The 19,115-nt window shown below is 41.5% G+C and overlaps 1 pseudogene; it reads left to right on the plus strand.

Moving 5' to 3' along the window:
* Positions 1-5,333: 5,333 nt before the first annotated feature.
* Positions 5,334-10,926, plus strand: LOC129045725 (ubiquitin-like FUBI-ribosomal protein eS30 fusion protein; annotated as a pseudogene).
* The last annotated feature ends 8,189 nt before the right edge of the window (positions 10,927-19,115 follow it).

Genomic DNA, 19,115 nt, shown 5'->3' on the forward strand with positions numbered 1-19,115 from the left:
CCTAACTCTACACCTAAAGGAGCTGGAGAAGAACAGCAAATAAAGCCTAAACCCAGCAGGAGAAGAGAAATCATAAAGATCAGAGCAGAAATCAATGAAATAGAAACTAAAAGAACAGTAGAACAGATCAACGAAACTAGGAGCTGGTTCTTTGAAAGAATTAACAAGATTGATAAACCCCTAGCCAGACTTATCAAAAAGAGAAGAGAAATGACCCAAATCAACAAAATCATGAATGAAAGAGGAGAGATCACAACCAACACCAAAGAAATACAAACAATTATAAGAACATATTATGAGCAACTCTATGCCAGCAAATTAGATAACCTGGAAGAGATGGATGCATTCCTAGAGATGTATCAACTACCAAAACTGAACCAGGATGAAATAGAAAACCTGAACAGACCTATAACCACTAAGGAAATTGAAGCAGTCATCAAAAATCTCCCAAAAACCAAAAGCCCAGGGCCAGATGGCTTCCCAGGGGAATTCTACCAAACATTTCAAGAAGAATTAATACCTATTCTTCTGAAACTGTTCCAAAAAATAGAAACGGAAGGAAAACTTCCAAACTCATTTTATGAGGCCACCATTACCTTGATCCCAAAACCAGACAAAGACCCCATCAAAAAGGAGAATTATAGACCAATATCCCTGATGAACATGGATGCAAAAATTCTCACCAAAATACTAGCCAATAGGATCCAACAGTACATTAAAAGGATTATTCACCATGACCAAGTGGGATTTATCCCTGGGCTGCAAGGTTGGTTCAACATCCGCAAATCAATCAATGTGATTCAATACATTAACAAAAGAAAGAACAAGAATCATATGATCCTCTCAATAGATGCAGAAAAAGCTTTTGACAAAGTACAGCATCCTTTCTTGATCAAAGCTCTTCAGAGTATAGGGATAGAGGGTACATACCTCAATATCATAAAAGCCATCTATGAAAAACCTACAGCGAATATTATTCTAAATGGGGAAAAACTGAGAGCTTTCCCACTAAGGTCAGGAACGCGACAGGGATGTCCACTATCACCACTGCTATTCAACATAGTATTGGAAGTCCTAGCCACAGCAATCAGACAACAAAAAGAAATCAAAGGCATCCAAATTGGCAAAGAAGAAGTCAAACTCTCACTCTTTGCAGATGATATGATACTTTATGTGGAAAACCCCAAAGACTCCACCCCAAAACTGCTAGAACTCATACAGGAATTCAGTAAAGTGGCAGGATATAAAATCAATGCACAGAAGTCAGTGGCATTCCTATACACCAACAACAAGACAGAAGAAAGAGAAATTAAGGAGTCGATCCCATTTACAATTGCACCCCAAACCATAAGATACCTAGGAATAAATCTAACCAAAGAGACAAAGGATCTGTACTCAGAAAACTCATGAAAGAAATTGAGGAAGACACAAAGAAATGGAAAAACGTTCCATGCTCATGGATTGGAAGAACAAATATTGTGAAGATGTCAATGCTACCTAGAGCAATCTACACATTCAATGCAATCCCCATCAAAATACCATCCACTTTTTTCAAAGAAATGGAACAAATAATCCTAAAATTTATATGGAACCAGAAAAGACCCCGCATAGCCAGAGGAATGTTGAAAAAGAAAAGAAAAGCCGGCGGCATCACAATTCCGGACTTCAAGCTCTATTACAAAGCTGTCATCATCAAGACAGCATGGTACTGGCACAAAAACAGACACATAGATCAATGGAACAGAATAGAGAGCCCAGAAATGGACCCTCAACTCTATGGTCAACTCATCTTTGACAAAGCAGGAAAGAATGCCCAATGGAACAAAGACAGTCTCTTCAACAAATGGTGTTGGGAAAATTGGATAGCCACATGCAGAAGAATGAAACTGGACCATTTCCTTACACCACACACAAAAATAGACTCCAAATGGTTGAAAGACCTCAATGTGAGACAGGAGTCCATCAACATCCTAAAGGAGAACACAGGCAGCAACCTCTTTGACCTCAGCCGAAGCAACTTCTTCCTAGAAACATCGCCAAAGGCAAGGGAAGCAAGGGCAAAAATGAACTATTGGGACTTCATCAAGATAAAAAGCTTTTGCAAAGCAAAGGAAACAGTCAACAAAACCAAAAGACAACCAACAGAATGGGAGAAGATATTTGCAAATGACATATCAGATAAAAGGCTAGTATCCAAAATCTATAAAGAACTCATCAAACTCAACACCCAAAGAACAAAGAATCCAATCAAGAAATGGGCAGAAGACATGAACAGACATTTTTCCAAAGAAGACATCCAAATGGCCAACAGACACATGAAAAAGTGCTCAACATCGCTCAGCATCAGGGAAATCCAAATCAAAACTTCAATGAGATACCACCTCACACCAGTCAGAATGGCTAAAATTAACAAGTCAGGAAACGACAGATGTTGGCGGGGATGCGGAGAAAGGGGAACCCTCCTACACTGTTGGTGGGAATGCAAGCTGGTGCAGCCACTCTGGAAAACTGTATGGAGGTTCCTCAAAAAGTTGAAAATAGAGCTACCATATGATCCAGCAATTGCACTACTGGGTATTTACCCCAAAGATACAAAAGTAGGGATCCGAAGGGGTACGTGCAACCCGATGTTTATAGCAGCAATGTCCACAATAGCCAAACTGTGGAAAGAGCCAAGATGTCCATCGACAGATGAATGGATAAAGAAGAAGTGGTATATATATATACAATGGAATATTATGCAGCCATCAAAAGGAATGAGATCTTGCCATTTGCAACGACGTGGATGGAACTGGAGGGTATTATGTTGAGTGAAATAAGTCAAACAGAGAAAGACATGTATCATATGATCTCACTGATATGAGGAATTCTTAATCGCAGGAAACAAACTGAGTGTTGTTGGAGTGGGGGGCGGGGTGGGAGGGATGGGGTGACTGGGTGATAGACACTGGGGAGGGTATGTGCTCTGGTAAGCGCTGTGAATTGTGCAAGACTGTTGAATCTCAGATCTGTACCTCTGAAACAAATAATGCAATATATGTTAAGAAAAAAAAAGAAGAAGAAGAAGGTAGCGGGAGGGGAAGAATGAAGCGGGGGAAATCAGAGGTGTAGATGAACCATGAGAGACAATGGACTCTGAAAAACTAACAGGGTTCTAGAGGGGAGGGGGGTGGGAGGATGGGTTAGCCTGGTGGTGGGTATTGAGGAGGGCACATTCTGCATGGAGCACTGGGTGTTATGCACAAACAATGAATCATGGAACACTTCATCTAAAACTAATGATGTAATGTATGGGGATTAACATAAGAATAAACAAACAAACAAACAAAAAACAATAAAAAGAAAACCCAGAAATAAAACCACAATTATATGGTCAATTAATCTTTGACAAAGGAGGAAAGAATATGCAATGGGAAAAATAGAGTCTCTTCAACAAATGGTGTTGGGAAAACTGGACAGCAACATGCAGAAGAGTGAAACTAGGCCACTTTCTTACAGCATACACAAAAATAAATTAGAAATGGATTAAAGACCTAAATGTGGGACGTGAAATCATAAAAATCCTAGAAGAGAGCACAGGCAGTAATTTCTATGACATGGACCCTAGCAAATAAAATCAAAGCAAAGCAAAGCAAAGCAAAAATAAACTATAGGACCACATCAAATTAGAAAGCTTCTGCACAGTGAAGGAAACAATCAATAAACCTTAAAGGCAATCTACTTTTGCAAATGACATATCCAATATAGTGCTAGTATCCAAAATATATAAAGAACTGATACAACTCAACACCCAAAAAATAAATAATCCAATTAAAAATGGACAGAAGACATGAACAGACATTTCTCCAAAGACATCCAGATGGCCAACAGACACATGAAAAGATGCTCAACATCACTCATCATTAGGGAAATGCAAATCAAAACTACAATGAGATATCACCTCACATCTGTCAAATGGCTAAAATCAACAACACAAGAAACAACAAATGTTGGCAAAGATGTGGAGAAAAAGGAACCCTCTTGCATTGTTGGAGGGAATGCAAACTGGTGTGGCCACTCTGGAAAACAGTATGGAGGTTCCTCAAAAAGTTAAAAATAGAACTACCCTACGATCCATTAATCACACTACTATTTACCCCCAAAATACAAAAACACTAATTCAAAGGGATACATGCACCCCTATGTTTATTGCAGCATTATTTACAATAGCCAAATTATGCAAGCATCCCAAGTATCCATTGATAGCTGAATGGATAAAGAAAAGGTGGTATATATATATATATACAATGGAATGTTACTTGGCCATAAAAAATAATGAAATGTTGACATTTACAGCAACATGGATGGAGCTAGAGAGTATTATGCTAAGCAAAATAAGTCAGTCAGAGAAAGACAAATACCATGTGATCTCACTCATCTGTGGAACTTAAGAAACAAAACAAAGGAGCAAAAAGGAAAAAAAAAGAGACAAACCATAAAACAGACTTCTAACTATAGAGAACAAACTGATGGTTACCAGAGGGGAGGTGGGTGGGAGGATGGGGGGAAATAGGTGATGGGGAATAAAGAATACTCTTGTGGTGATGAGCCCCGGCTGATGTATGGAAGTGTTGAATCACTATATTGTACACCTGAAACTAATTTAACACTGTATATTAATTATACTGGAATTAAAATAAAAACTTTAAAAAAATAACAAGTGTTGGTAAGGATGTGGAAAAATTAAAACCCTTATGCATTGCTGCTGGAGTGTAAAATAGTGTATCTGATGTGGAAAACAGTATAGCAGTTCCTTGAAAATTTAAACATAGGATTACCATATGATCAGCTGTTCCATCTCTAAGTATGTATCCCAAAGAATTGAAAGCAGGAGCTTGAACAGATATTTGTAGACCAGCTTTCCTTCTTTTTTTTTTTTTTAAAGATTTTTATTTATTTATTTAACAGAGATAGAGAGCACAAGCAGGCAGAGCGGCAGACAGAGGGAGAGGGTGGGGCTTGATCCCAGGACCCTGGGATCATGACCTGAGCCGAAGGCAGATGCTTAATGACTGAGCCACCCAGGCGCCCCATAGACCAGCTTTCCTAACGGCATTATTCACAATAGCCAAAATGTGGAAACAACCCAAATGTCTATGGACAAATGAATGGATAAACAAAATGAGGTATATATCCACAATGGAATATTAATCAACTTTAAAAAGGAATAAAATTTTCATACATGCTACAATATGAATGAATGTTGAAAATATTATGCTAAGTGAGAAGGACCAATACTGTATGACTCCAATTATATGAGGTAAATAGAATAGACAAATTCATATAAACAGAAAATGCAATTATTTTTACCAGGGACAGGGGGAAGGTGCGATAGGAAGTTATTATTTACAGAGGAGAGAGTTTTAGTTTGGGATGATGAAATGTTCTGGAGATGGGTGGTGAGGATGATTGTACAACAATGTGAATGTACTTAATGCCATTGAAATGTATACTAAACAATAGTTAAAATGGAAAATTTTATGTTATGTATATTCTACCACAATAAAAAAAGAAAATCCCCTAGGGGCGCCTGGGTGGCTCAGCTAGTTAAGTGACTGCCTTCAGCTCAGGTCATGATCTCAGGCTCCTGGGATCGAGCCCCACATTGGGCTCCCTGCTCTGCGGAAAGCCTGCCTCTCCCTCTCCCACTCCCCCTGCTTTTGTTCCCTCTCTCGCTGTGTCTCTCTGTCAAATAAATAAATAAAATCTTTAAAAAAAAAGAAAAAGAAAGAAAATCCCCTAGAATTCAGAGCAAACAACAAGAGTCTGTGGCATATGAGCCACAAATGGTTTCTTCTTTCCCCTTCATATCTTACTTTGATCAAAATTCCACTCCAGGTATGTGGCCAAGAACACAGGGCTTCCTCTCTCCTCAGCTCCCAATCAAGGGTTATTTTATCTCACCAGGAGGGTTCGGCCACAAGTATTGCTCATCTCTCTAACTTCAAACTGAAGTGGCTAAATTCCTGATGAGTATGATCGAGAAGTCAGGGGTTCTTTTCCACCCAGTCCTCGCCAACAGGATGAAGGCTCTAACCCAGGCACAGCAAGCCAAGAGAACTAGGGTCCTGATCAGCTCTGTCCAGCTTGCGTATAGCGCGAAGGTTCCACACTGAGAGAGGCAAACAGAGAACACAATAACCTACCACCTACCCAAAATCCAGAGTAGTAATTCAGAGACCTTTTTCTTTTTTAAAGATTATTTATTTATTTATTTGAGAGAGAGAGCACAAACGGGGGAGGGACAGAGGGAGAGGGAGAAGCAGACTCCCAACATGGGGCTGGATCCCAGGTCCCTGGGATCATGACCTGAGCCAAAGGCAGACACTTAACCAACTGAGTCATCCAGGTGTCCTTAATCCAGAGACCTTACCCAAGGGAAGAGGCAGATCATAAGAAAAGAGAGTTCCAGAGCTAACTCCTAAAGGAATTGACTTTATTTGAAATAGAGTATGGGAAAGTGCAATCATAAAACACTCTCAAAAACAATAGCTCCGGGGCACCTGGGTGGCTCAGTCGTTAAGCGTCTGCCTTTGGCTCAGGTCATGATCCTAGGGTCCTGGGATCGAGCCCCTCATGGGGCTCCCTGCTCAGCGGGGAGTCTGCTTCTCCCTCTCCCACTCCCCCAGCTTGTGTTCCCTCTCTCGCTGTGTGTCTCTCTGACAAATAAATAAATAAATAAAACCTTCAGAAACAAACAAGCAAACAAAAAACCAAAACAATAGCTCCTCTTCATTTAGGGCAACAATCTAAACCCATAGACCAGCTGGTTAACCAGAGAGAACTATGTAAAGAAACAACTATGAAGAGCCCTCCTGGGGTCAGAACAAACCTTAGAGACCAACCTCAGAAACTACCCCACCAGAATTTTATTGGATCCGACTGCTGAGCAATTTGTGCTCCACGACATTGTCAAAAACAATAGAGCAATCACCTGATAATTAGTGCAGCCTAAGGGCTGGGTATAATACAAAATGAGTCACATAGCTAAACAGAAAGATCAAGGACATAGATAATGACCAAGAGCACAGCCATTCCAGGGTGATTACATAGACCCTCAACACTGAGCCTTCTGAGGAGTGACACGAAAAGCTATGCACTGCAGGGGCTGGAGGGAGGGAATAGACTTCATTAAAACAGACTAGCCAAGTCACAAAACAAATAAACAAGCAAAAAATAAAAAGAAGCCCTGGAGAAGACGGAGGGTAATCAGCATGCAGAATTAATACAATGTATTACCTTAGGTGTCCAATTTTCTTTCTTTTTCTTTTTCTTTTTTTTTTTAAGATTTTATTTATTTATTTGACAGAGAGAGACACAGTGAGAGAGGGAACACAAGCAGAGGGAGAGGGAGAGGGAGAAGCAGGCCTCCCGCGGAGCAGGGAGCCCGACGTGAGGCTCGATCCCAGGACCCTGGGATCATGACCTGAGCCGAAGGCAGACGCTTAACGACTGAGCCACCCAGGAGCCCCCCTTTTTCTTTTTTTAAAAAAGATTTTATTTATTTATTTGACAGAGAGAGGACAAGCAGGGGAGTGGCAGGCAGAGGGAGAGGGACAAGCAGGCTCCCCGCTGAGCAGGGAGCCCTACGTGGGGCTCCATCCCAGCACCCTGGGATCACGATCTGAACCAAAGGCATACACCCAACAGACTGAGCCACCCAGGCACCCCTTAAATGTCTAATTTTCATTAAATTAGTTTTATTAACAAGATATGCAAATAAGAAAGTGACATCCTTACATAGAAAAAAAGGCAGGCAACAGAAATGGTCTGTGAAAGGGACCAGATATCATATTAAGCAAACAAGACTTAAAAGTAGCCATTACAGGGGCGCTTGGGTGGCTCAGTTGGTTAAGCGACTGCCTTCGGCTCAGGTCATGATCCTGGAGTCCCGGGATCGAGTCCCACATCAGGCTCCCTGCTCAGCGGGGAGTCTGCTTCTCCCTCTGACCCTCCTCCCTCTCATGCTCTCTGTCTCTCATTCTCTCTCTCTCAAATAAATAAATAAATAAAATCTTAAAAAAAAAAAAGTAGCCATTACAAATATTTTTAATAGAAACCATACTTAAAGAAGTAAAGGGAAGGGGTCCCTGGGTGGCTCAGTTGGTTAAGCATCTGCCTTCAGCTTGTGCCCTCTCACTCTCTCTGTCAAATAAATAAATAAAATCGTAAAAAAAAAAAAAAAGAAGCATAGGGAAGATCAACTTCTGGCATGAGAGAATGACCCACTCCCCAGTGATATTGGTGAAAATTATTTAACAATAAGAAACCAACCATTCGGGGCGCCTGGGTGGCTCAGTTGTTAGGCGTCTGCCTTCAGCTAAGGTCATGATCCCAGGGTCCTGGGATCGGGTTCTGCATCGGGCTCCCTGCTCGGCGGGAAGCCTGCTTCTCCCTCTCCCACTCCCCCTGCTTGTGTTCCTACTCTCGCTATCTCTCTCTGTGTCAAATAAATAAATAGAATCTTAAAAAAAAAAAAAAAAACACCCAACAATTCAAAGCCTATGAAAATGATCCTAAGGGCAAATGGCAAATGAAGAAATACATATTCAAGAAAATCTATGAACATATGGTAAGAAATGTGATACTGTGGTGTTTGAACCAAGACCACACCCTTTCTTTCCCTCCCAGCTCACTCTATTACAGACAGATGCAGCCAAGAATACAGGGCTCTTTCCCCTTGGACCAAGAACACAGGGTCCCTCTATCCCTAACTCCCAGCTAGCGGGCCCTCTTCCCAAGGGATGTAAGACTTCAGTTTTTCTCATCCTGTCCCCAGCTACCTGTTCCTGATGCTAAGTCTCATGTGAATGTAGTCAAGAGTTGGAGGCTCCCTTCTTCTGCCCAGATTCTGCCCATAGAATGAAGGCTCTACCTTGGGCATAGTATGTTGAAAATAATGGAGCCCTAAACACCCTATTCTCAGCTCATGAAGCAATGGTTTCATTTCAGGAGAGGGAAACTAAAAGGATTTAAGTTTCTTGCCCTTCCAAACAGCTCCTCGAGTGGGAGTGTCTCTCAGAGAGAAAGGTACCATTGTGCTTACGCTTACTTCCAGAGCCCTAGTCAACAGATTTGGGAAGGCAGATCATAAAATGGATAGCTCCTATTCTACTCTCAAATGAACTTGAGACAGGGAAACTAAAGGGACCCCATGAAAGACTACTTTTTTTTTGCTCCTTTTCCTTTGCTTCTATTCTTGCTAGGATACACCATGTGTAGCTAGGATACACATGTCTTCTAGAACAGATAATGTATGTCCTCCTTGTAAAATTCAAGGAGTTAATGATTTCTTTGGAGTCTTCCAGCACAATAGATAACATCTAAGTAGTGATGAATGGGTTCATCATGAATGTTTTCTAAGACCACTGATTCAACAAAACTCCTGGTTCCAGGATATAAGTGACTTACAGAGGATACCTAAACACTCCTCTTTGTTCCTAAATGCCTGAGAAGACACGTGTACTGGACCACAATCCTCAAAAATAACAAAACAAAACAAAACAAAAAACCCAGACTCCATGCAAAGGCAAGACTCATCCTTCTTTCCTTTCCAAGTCTCCCAGACGTTCTGTCTGTTATCTGCACTCTCTCTATGTCTTCAATAAACTCTGCTCTCACTTCTCAGCTCGACTTTGATTTCTATCCTGTGTGAAGCCAAGGATCCTCTTGACTAGTCCTGTGGGACCCCCTTTGGGTCCTTGAACCCAGCCAGCTTGCATCAATCTGACTTCATTTGCAACAAAGCATGGAGAAGTTCAAGCCTAAGCATGCTCTCAAGAACAGTGGAAGTTGTGAGGGAAGACAATTGGATGGAGGTTCATGAATTTAATGAAGATTCAGGCTGAACTGTAGGCTAACTAGTTTGTAAGCAAGAACTGGGGAATAGTACATGTAGGAGGATCCCTCCCAAGGTCAGAACAAATATCAAACACTGACATAGGAGACAATTCTTTCAGTGGAGCCCAGATTTGATTGGATTAGTTTGTAGAACAATGTATGCCCCAAGATATTGTTGAAAACAATAGAGCAATCAGCCAAAAATTAATAAATTTAACAGCTGGATGTAATTGGGAAAAGAAGGGAAAAGAGCCCTACGATACCACTGTCATCCCAGAGTGATTGTGAGCTCATACAAAGCTGCATCTTTCTGAGGAGCAAGAGAAGAGGCTTAACACTGTGTGTGGTGAGGAGGACACAATACACTTTTGTAAAATAATCCAGCTAGTAACTAAAAAATAAACAAGCATATGATAAGAACAAGCCTTAGAGGAGGGGAGAGTCATACCTGGAATTGTTCCAATATATTATCTAAAATTTCTAGCTTCCAACAAAAACATTATGAGCTAAGGAAACAAAGTATGACCCAAGCAGCAGAAAAAGAAAGCAAGAAAAACTGCTGGTGAGAGTGACAAGATGCTGGATTTAACAGAAAAAGACTTCAAAGTAATCATTATAAATATGTTCATAGGGCCATGGTGGCCTCTATTCATTTCCCCCAACAGGCTGTACCCAGGAGCTACACACCCTCAAGGTGACCAACCAGGAGATGGTCACCCAGATCAAGGCTCATGTAACCTTGCTCAAGGGCATCACTCCAGAAGATCAAATCACGCTCCTGGCAGGCAAGCCCCTAGTGGACAAGACTACCCTAGGTCAGTGTGGAGTGGAGGCTCTGACCACCCTGGAAGGAGCCAACTATGTGCTTGGAGGTAAAGTCCATGGTTCCCTGGCCTATGCTGGGAAAGTAAGAGGGTAGACTCCCAAGGTAGCCAAACAGGAGAAAATGGAGACAGGCTGAGCCAGGTGGGAATGCAGTACAACCAGTGCTTTGTCAATGTTGTGCCCACATTTGGCAAGAAGAAGCGCCCCAATGCCAACTCTTAAGTCCATTGTAATCTTGGCTTTCTGAAATAAAGCCACTTAGTTCAGTAAAAAAGAAAAAGAAAATGTGTTCATAGAACTAAAAAATTAATGATTAAAGAAGTAAAGGAAGGAATGATGACAATGTTGCATCAAATAAAAAATATCAGTGAAGAGAGAAATGTCAAAAAAATTCTTGCTCTCAATAATTTCTACTTTTAGTGATTTTTTTCCAGTTTTATTGAGATATAATTGATAAGTTTAAGGTGTACAGCAGAATGGCCTGACTTCCACATCCAAATGGCCAACAGACACATGAAAAAGTGCTCAACATCGCTCAGCATCAGGGAAATCCAAATCAAAACCTCAATGAGATACCACCTCACACCGGTCAGAATGGCTAAAATGAACAAGTCAGGAAATGACAGATGTTGGCGGGGATGCGGAGAAAGGGGAACCCTCCTACACTGTTGGTGGGAATGCAAGCTGGTGCAGCCACTCTGGAAAACTGTATGGAGGTTCCTCAAAAAGTTGAAAATACAGCTACCATATGATCCAGCAATTGCACTACTGGGTATTTACCCCAAAAATACAAATGTAGGGATCCGAAGGGGTATGTGCACCCCGATGTTTATAGCAGCAATGTCCACAATAGCCAAACTGTGGAAAGAGCCAAGATGTCCATCGACAGATGAATGGATAAAGAAGAAGTGGTATATATATACAATGGAATATTATGCAGCCATCAAAAGGAATGAGATCTTGCCATTTGCAACGACGTGGATGGAACTGGAGGGTATTATGCTGAGCGAAATAAGTCAAACAGAGAAAGACATGTATCATATGACCTCACTGATATGAGGAATTCTTAATCTCAGGAACAAACTGAGGGTTGCTGGAGTGGGGGGTGGGGTGGGAGGGATGGGGTGACTGGGTGATAGACACTGGGGAGGGTATGTGCTCTGGTAAGCGCTGTGAATTGTGCAAGACTGTTGAATCTCAGATCTGTACCTCTGAAACAAATAATGCAATATATGTTAAGAAAAAAACAAAAAAGAAGATAGCAGGAGGGGAAGAATGAAGGGGGGGAAATCGGAGGGGGAGATGAACCATGAGAGACGATGGACTCTGAAAAACAAACTGAGGGTTCTAGAGGGGAGGGGTGTGGGAGGATGGGTTAGCCTGGTGATGGGTATTAAAGAGGGCACATTCTGCATGGAGCACTGGGTGTTATGCACAAACAATGAATCATGGAACACTACATCTAAAACTAATGATGTAATGTATGGTGATTAACATAACAATAAAATTTTTTTTAAAAAGAATGGCCTGACTTTCATATATTGTGAAATGATTAAGATAGAAATCATTTTCAAAGAAACAAATAGAGATTCTAGAGTTGAAAATACAATAAGTGAAATTAATGGGTGTGAATGCCTCAGTTAGTTAAGTGTCCAGCTCTGGATTTTGGCTCAGATCATGATCTCAGGGTTGTGAGATCGAGCCCCATGTTGGGCTCCACATTGGGCATGAAGCCTGCTTAAGATTCTCTCTTCCTCCTCCTCTGCCCCTTCCCACTGCTCGTGCTCTCTCTCTAAAGAAAAAAAAATTCACTTAGATGGACTCAACAGTATATTTGAACTCATATAAGAAAGAGTTAATGATTTTGAGGATAGATTGAGAGAAATTTGGAAGCTGAAGAAAAGAGAGAAAAAAAGAATGAAAAAAGATGAACAAAACCTCAAAGAACTTTGGAACAACATGAAATGCAGAGTTGAGAAAGGAGTAAAAAAATATTTGAAAAAATAGTGGCCGAAAACTTCCAAAAGTTTTGAAAAAAACAATGAAATGACTTCCAGGAAGCTCAAAGAAGTAAAGAAAGATATGGAGAAATGGCTCATCGAATAGAAAATAATAGTAAAGAGACAGAAATTATATATATGAATCAAATGGGAAATTCTGGAGTTAAAAAGCAATATGAGAGGGGTGCCTGGGTGGCACAGTCAGTTGAGCGGCGGACTTTTGGTTTTGGCTTGGGTCATGATCTCAGGGCCCTGGGATTGAGCCCCACATCCAGCTCCGTGCTCAGCGTGGCGTCTGCTTCGGGATTCTTTCTCTCTCTCTGCCCCTCTTAAAAAACAAGTATGATGAACAAGATGAAAATTTGATTAGAGGGGCTCAACAGCTGATATGAACTAGCAGAAGAAAGAACCAGCAAGCTTGAAGATAGAGCAATAGAGATTATGCAACTGAAGAACAGAGAAAAAATAGAATGGATTGAAATAAAAAGAACCTCCAAGAATATGAGCTATTTTTAAGTATACCAACATACATATAATGGGAGTGCCAGAGGAGAGGAGAGGAGAAAGAGAAAGGAACAGAAAAAATAATGACTAAAAAAAGTGTCCCTAATTTGCAGGAAAGCATTAATCTACATGTCTAAGAAGCTCAATAAACTCCAAATAAGATAAATACAAAGAGCTCCACACCCAGACACACCAGTAAAAATGCTGAACGACCAAGAGAAAACCTGGAAAAACAGTCAGAGAATGACTCGTCACATACAAGGGAACCCTATATGATTTCTCATCAGAAATAATGGAGGCCAGAAGCCAGTGAGATGACATATTCAAAATGCTGAAAGAAAAAAAAGAATTGTCAACCAAGATTCTTATATCCAGAAAAATTAAAAGCTATCTTTCTTTTTTTTTAAAGGTTTATTTATTTTAGAGTGAGAGTGCACACTAGTGGGGGGAGGGGCAGAGGGAGAGAGAGAGAGAGAATCTTAAGCCCAGCATGGAGCCTGACTTGGGGCTCCATCTTATGACCCTGAGATCATGAGCTGAGCTGAAATCAAAGTTGGACATCCAACTGACTGAGCCACCCAGGTGCCCCTAAAAACTATCTTTCAAGAAGGAAGACAAAGCAAAGATACTCCCAGAAATTTAAAAAAATTAAGAATCATTACTAAAAGACCCACCTTAAAGACATACTAAAGAGTGTTCTTCTTGCCATCCATCACTGGGTCACGGGTAAAGGATACGGGGCTGGGTTGGAAGGAAACATCTGGTGCACCCCCCTCTCTTCTGCTGAGGGAAGATGGGTTGCAGACAGGGTTCAGCCCCTGGTAGAAGGTGGGGTCTGCCCACCTGTTCTTTTAAACAAAGTTGTTCCCTTGTAGAATTAGAGGATAATCTGTAGATCCCAGAAGGAGTTGATCATATAGACATTAAAGCTAATGACAATACTTTCATCCATGGTAGGTGTGAGGGGCAAGATAGGGAGGCTGACTGAGTTCCATAGGAGATGGAGAGGGAATGGGTCTGTGAGCCCCTCTCCTACACCTGGCAGGTGCCTGAGCTAACCTGGCCCACTTAGGTGGCCTAAGGAGCCCCAGTTGTGGCTGTGGCACATGGGGCCCTGCCTGGCAAGGAGCTGTGCCTACATCCTTAAGGGCTGTGGCCAGCACAGCCTGCCCTATGCCCACTGCCTGGACCGAGCTGCCAACTGACCCACTCTACCCAGCTCATGCCAGGGAAGAAGTAGTAAGGACCAGAGACAGTGGGCGGGGCTGAGTGCAGACAGTGGTGCTCCTGGCCAGCCACAGTCCCCTTACAGGGCTTGAATTAATTTGGTCCCCTGAGAAAATTTGCATTTCTGGAGCCCAAATCTTGAGTTGTGGTTGGGATGATTTATGATAGTAAGGAGTAAGAATGGTAACAATCACTGTGTGTTATCTGGTTATTTTCCGGCCTCTTTTCATAACTCTTCATACCAGCCGCCTTTGAAACAGAATGCTCCTGTTTTGCATATGGGGAAACTGAGACATGGGGAGCAACAGTGTACAGAACAAGGGTGCACAGGAGGTAAGTGGCACAGCCAGAACCCTGGCCAAGTCCACTCCACAGCCCCTGTGCTCATGGCTACATTCAATTTCTCAGTGCCCTTCAGCCAGCTTACGAGGAACATATGTGTAATATGTGTAATTGACCAAGTTGGGTTTTTTAACTGGATAGAGGGAAGGAGAATGCACATCATGGGAACCTATTAGGGGATTTGGGCACTAGGTGGGTGATTTGGTGAAGGGTCCAATCCAAGGAAGCCAGGGATTTGCTCCACATCCAATGCTATTAGAAAGCAGGGAACAGTCTTACAACTGAGCACTTTGTGGATGGCACAGTGACCTTATTGAATCTGTTCTTAGATGAAATTATGAAGCAGCTTTGTTTCATTTTACCCTGGTCTCAGAGTAACCTCTGAGGTTGATAGTCCATGAAGGTTCGTATGTCCAACAGAACAAAATGGCCTGGCTGTGAGCCTCAGAGAGCGTCATGATCACACTGAGATCTAGCTATGAATATTAGATCAATTCCAGATGTCAGGGGCTGCTTTTTTTCCCTCACAGTTTCTCTTTGGCCAAGGACAGATGACGTCAGGCTGCGGGACATTAATTCATGATGTCTAGATTTTTATTCTTGTTAAGATGTTGTTAAGAACAGAAGCACCTGCATTACACATACTCTATAGCTGACCCAAGTTAATCTCTGCTTTTCTTTCTGTTGTAGTTTGAGTTGTGGGATCACCTGATGTGACAATGACTGCAGTAGCTTTTAAAGATTTTATTTATTTATTTGAGAGAGAATGAGAGACAGAGAGCACGAGAGGGAAGAGGGCAGAGGGAGAAGCAGACCCCCCGCTGAGCAGGGAGCCCGATGCGGGACTCGATCCTGGGACTCCAGGATCATGACCTGAGCCAAAGGCAGTCGCTTAACCAACTGAGCCACCCAGGCGCCCCTGCAGTAGCTTTTAAAACTCTGGACAAGATATATAAATCAACCGTGAAATAGGCAAGTAACACAAAATGACTATCGATGCTTGTGATAGGTCTCCAAACTAATAGGTCCCACAATCTAGTGAGTCTGTTTTGGAGAGTCAGGTCCTTCTTCTTTAGCTTAGTCACAGACTGTTCCATATGCCCTGTAGCACTTATGCATGTGTAACAAGATGTGCTATAGCATTAGGACACACACACCCCCTGCCCTTGGCTGGCTAAGAGCAAGTCAAAGGCTATATGATTGCCATGACTACTTTAGCTAATACATTTAGATTAGTTTTGGGGCCTTCAGAATAGAAGTATCATCTTTGACGACTTTTTTGAAGGTTAGGGAAAAGTTTGAACACCTTTTCTAGTTGTTTGATTCCCTTTGTGGGAGATGTATTTTGTGGAGTATGAATGAAAAGGAAACCAATTATCCCTTCTGGAAGTTTTTAAGAGTAATCTGTGTTTTGTTTGTTTTACGAGCTTCTGGATGTCTTTTAAAAAAAAAAAAAAAGATTTTATTTAGAGAGTGTGTGAGCATGGGGAGGAGCAGAGGGGCAGAGAGAGGGAGAGGAAAGAATTTCAAGCACTGAGTGCAGAGCCCCATGTGTGGCTTGATCTCATGACCCTGAGATCATGACCTGAGCTGAAACCAAGAGTTGGACACTTAACTGATTGAGCCTCCCAGGCACCCCTGGATGTCCTTTTTAGGACACATGATTGACTGGAGTGGTGGTAGTTTTAAATATCTGAATAACTCTAACAATTATTCAGGTTACACAGGATAAGTCAGAATACGGTAGACAAGTACAAGCCTGATATCTATATGAGGAGTAATATCTTAGTGAAGTCTACACTATATTGGGAGCAAAAATATCATTTATTATAATAAGAATGAGTCAATTTGTGTTTCTTTTTTTAAAGATTTTATTTATTTATTTGAGAGAGAGAGAGAGACAGCGAGAGAGAGAACACAAGCAGGAGGGAGCTGGAGAGGGAGAAGCAGGCCCCCCAGTGAGCAGGGAGCCCAACGCGGGGCTTGATCCCAGGATGCTGGGATCACAACCTGAGCCGAAGGCAGATGCTTAATGACTGAGCCACCCAGGCGCCCCTAGACTGTGTTTCTTGAGTCTTCACTGATACCAATGCAGTATTTCAAGTTGGCCTTTGCTTAGTGCACCTAAGGAGGTTTTGTGGGGTTTTTTTAACCCAAAAATCTGATTTGGAATTTGTAGACTGAAAAATTACTGGCACTCATGCAGGGCTGGGAAGAGATCCAGCATGGAAAGGGCTTATAATACATGGGACTAGATACTGTCTTCCTTGAAAGGCTGTTGTACTTTGTTCTGGAGCATGGCTAAGCTACTGGGGATCCATTTGATCCTTTCAAGCTGTTTGTCAGCAGAAAATCCCACACTCTTTAAAGGAATTCAACAACATTTGGGACCCGGCAATGTAAAAGTCACAATGTCTAGCATTCAATTAAAAATCAGTAGGCCATGGGTGCCTGGGTGGCTCAGTTGATTAAGTGCCTGACTTCGGCTTGGGTTGTGATGTCAGGATCCTGGGATCGAGCCTGGTGTCAGGCTCCATGCTCAGCAGGGAGTCTGTCCCTTTCCCCTCACCTTACACCCTGCTTGTGCTCTCTCTCTCTCTCAAATAAATAAATACAAATCTTTAAAAAAAAAATCAGTAGGCTTGTCTCAAAAAGGGGAAAAATCCTGTCACAGGCTACAATGTAGATAAACCTTAGAGATGTTATGCTAAATGAAATAAGCATGCTACAAGAGGACAAATATTGTATGATTCCGCTCATATGAGGTCCCCAGAGTAGTCAAATTCATAGAGACAGAAAGTAGAGTGGTGGTTTCCAGGGCTGGGAGGGGAGTTGTTTTTTAAGGGGGACAGAGTTTCAGCTTTGCAAGTATGGAGTTTGAATGGTGGTGATGGTTACACAGTAATGTGAATGTATTCAATGCCACTGAACTGCACACTTAGAAAATGGTTACAATGGCAAATTTTGTGTTATATGTATTTTCCCAGTAATTTTTTTTTCAGAAAAAATCAAAAGGCATGGAAAGAAGCAGGAAGATATTACCCATAATCAAGGGGAAACCTATCAGTAGAATCAGATCTCTAAGTGACAGAGATGATGGAATTAACAGACAAAGACATAGAAACAGTTATCATAAATATGCTCTGTGTGCTCAGGAATGCAGAGGATCAGGAGCGAAACAGAAGATATTAAAAAGGGCACCTGGGTGGCTCAGTTGGTTAAGCGACTGCCTTTGGCTCAGATCATGATCCTGGAGTCCCAGGATCGAGTCCCGCATCAGGCTCCCTGCTCAGCGGGGAGTCTGCTTCTCCTCTGACCCTCCTCCCTCTCATGTGCTCTCTCTCATTCTCTCTCTCTGAAATAAATAAATAAAATCTTTTAAAAAAATAAAAAATAAATAAAAATAAAAAAGAAGATATTTAAAAAAGAAAGACCAGATGGAATTTACAGCAGAGTAGATATTAGAGAGGAAAGATAAGAGAGGAAAATACAGAGAAAGAATGAAAAGACGAGGGAAAATAGAATATCAGGGACTTGTGGGACAATATCAAATAGTCCACCGTACATGTCATTGAGGTTCTAGAATGATAAGAGGCAGAAAAACTTTAAAGAACAATGTCCTGAAATTTTCCAAATTTGATGGAAACCAACAGATGCAGGCTCAATAAACCCTAAGCGCAAGAAACATAAAGAAAACCACACCAAGGCACATCTTATTAATAATTACTTTATTTTTTTAAGATTTTATTTATTTATTTCAGAGAGAGAGCACGCACGCATGCTAACAGGAGGAGGGGCAGAGGGAAAGAAACTCAAGAAGATTCTGTGCTGAGTGTGGGGCCTTCTGCAGGGCTCCATCTCATGACCTGAGATCATGACCTGAGCTGAAACCAAGAGTCGGATGCCCAACGGACTGAGCCACCCAGGCACCTCATATTAATAATTACTTTAAATGTAAATGGCCTAAATAATGCAAACAAAAGACAGATATTATCAGATTGGGTAGGAAAGCAAGACCCAAAATATGCTCTCTGTAAGAAACACAATTTAAATATAAAGACACAGCTGGTTAAAAGTGAAAGAATGAAAAAGATATACTAGGCAAGCACTAAATAAAACACACCTAGAGTAGCTGTATTAGTATTAGACAAAGCAGACTGCAAAAGGACTTTTATCAGGGTGATAGAGAAACATTTCATAACACTGCATTCAAGGGAAGACATGACATTCCTGAATGTGCCTACACCTAAATAACAGGACTTCAAAATACATGAAGCAAAAACTGATAGAACTTCTGGGAGAAATAGACCACCACTTATATATATATCATATCTATAT

The sequence above is a fragment of the Mirounga angustirostris genome, unplaced genomic scaffold, assembly GCF_029215605.1.
Source record: "Mirounga angustirostris isolate CCGP_5_RB_7025 unplaced genomic scaffold, mMirAng1.0.hap1 SCAF_17, whole genome shotgun sequence".
NCBI lineage: Eukaryota > Metazoa > Chordata > Mammalia > Carnivora > Phocidae > Mirounga > Mirounga angustirostris.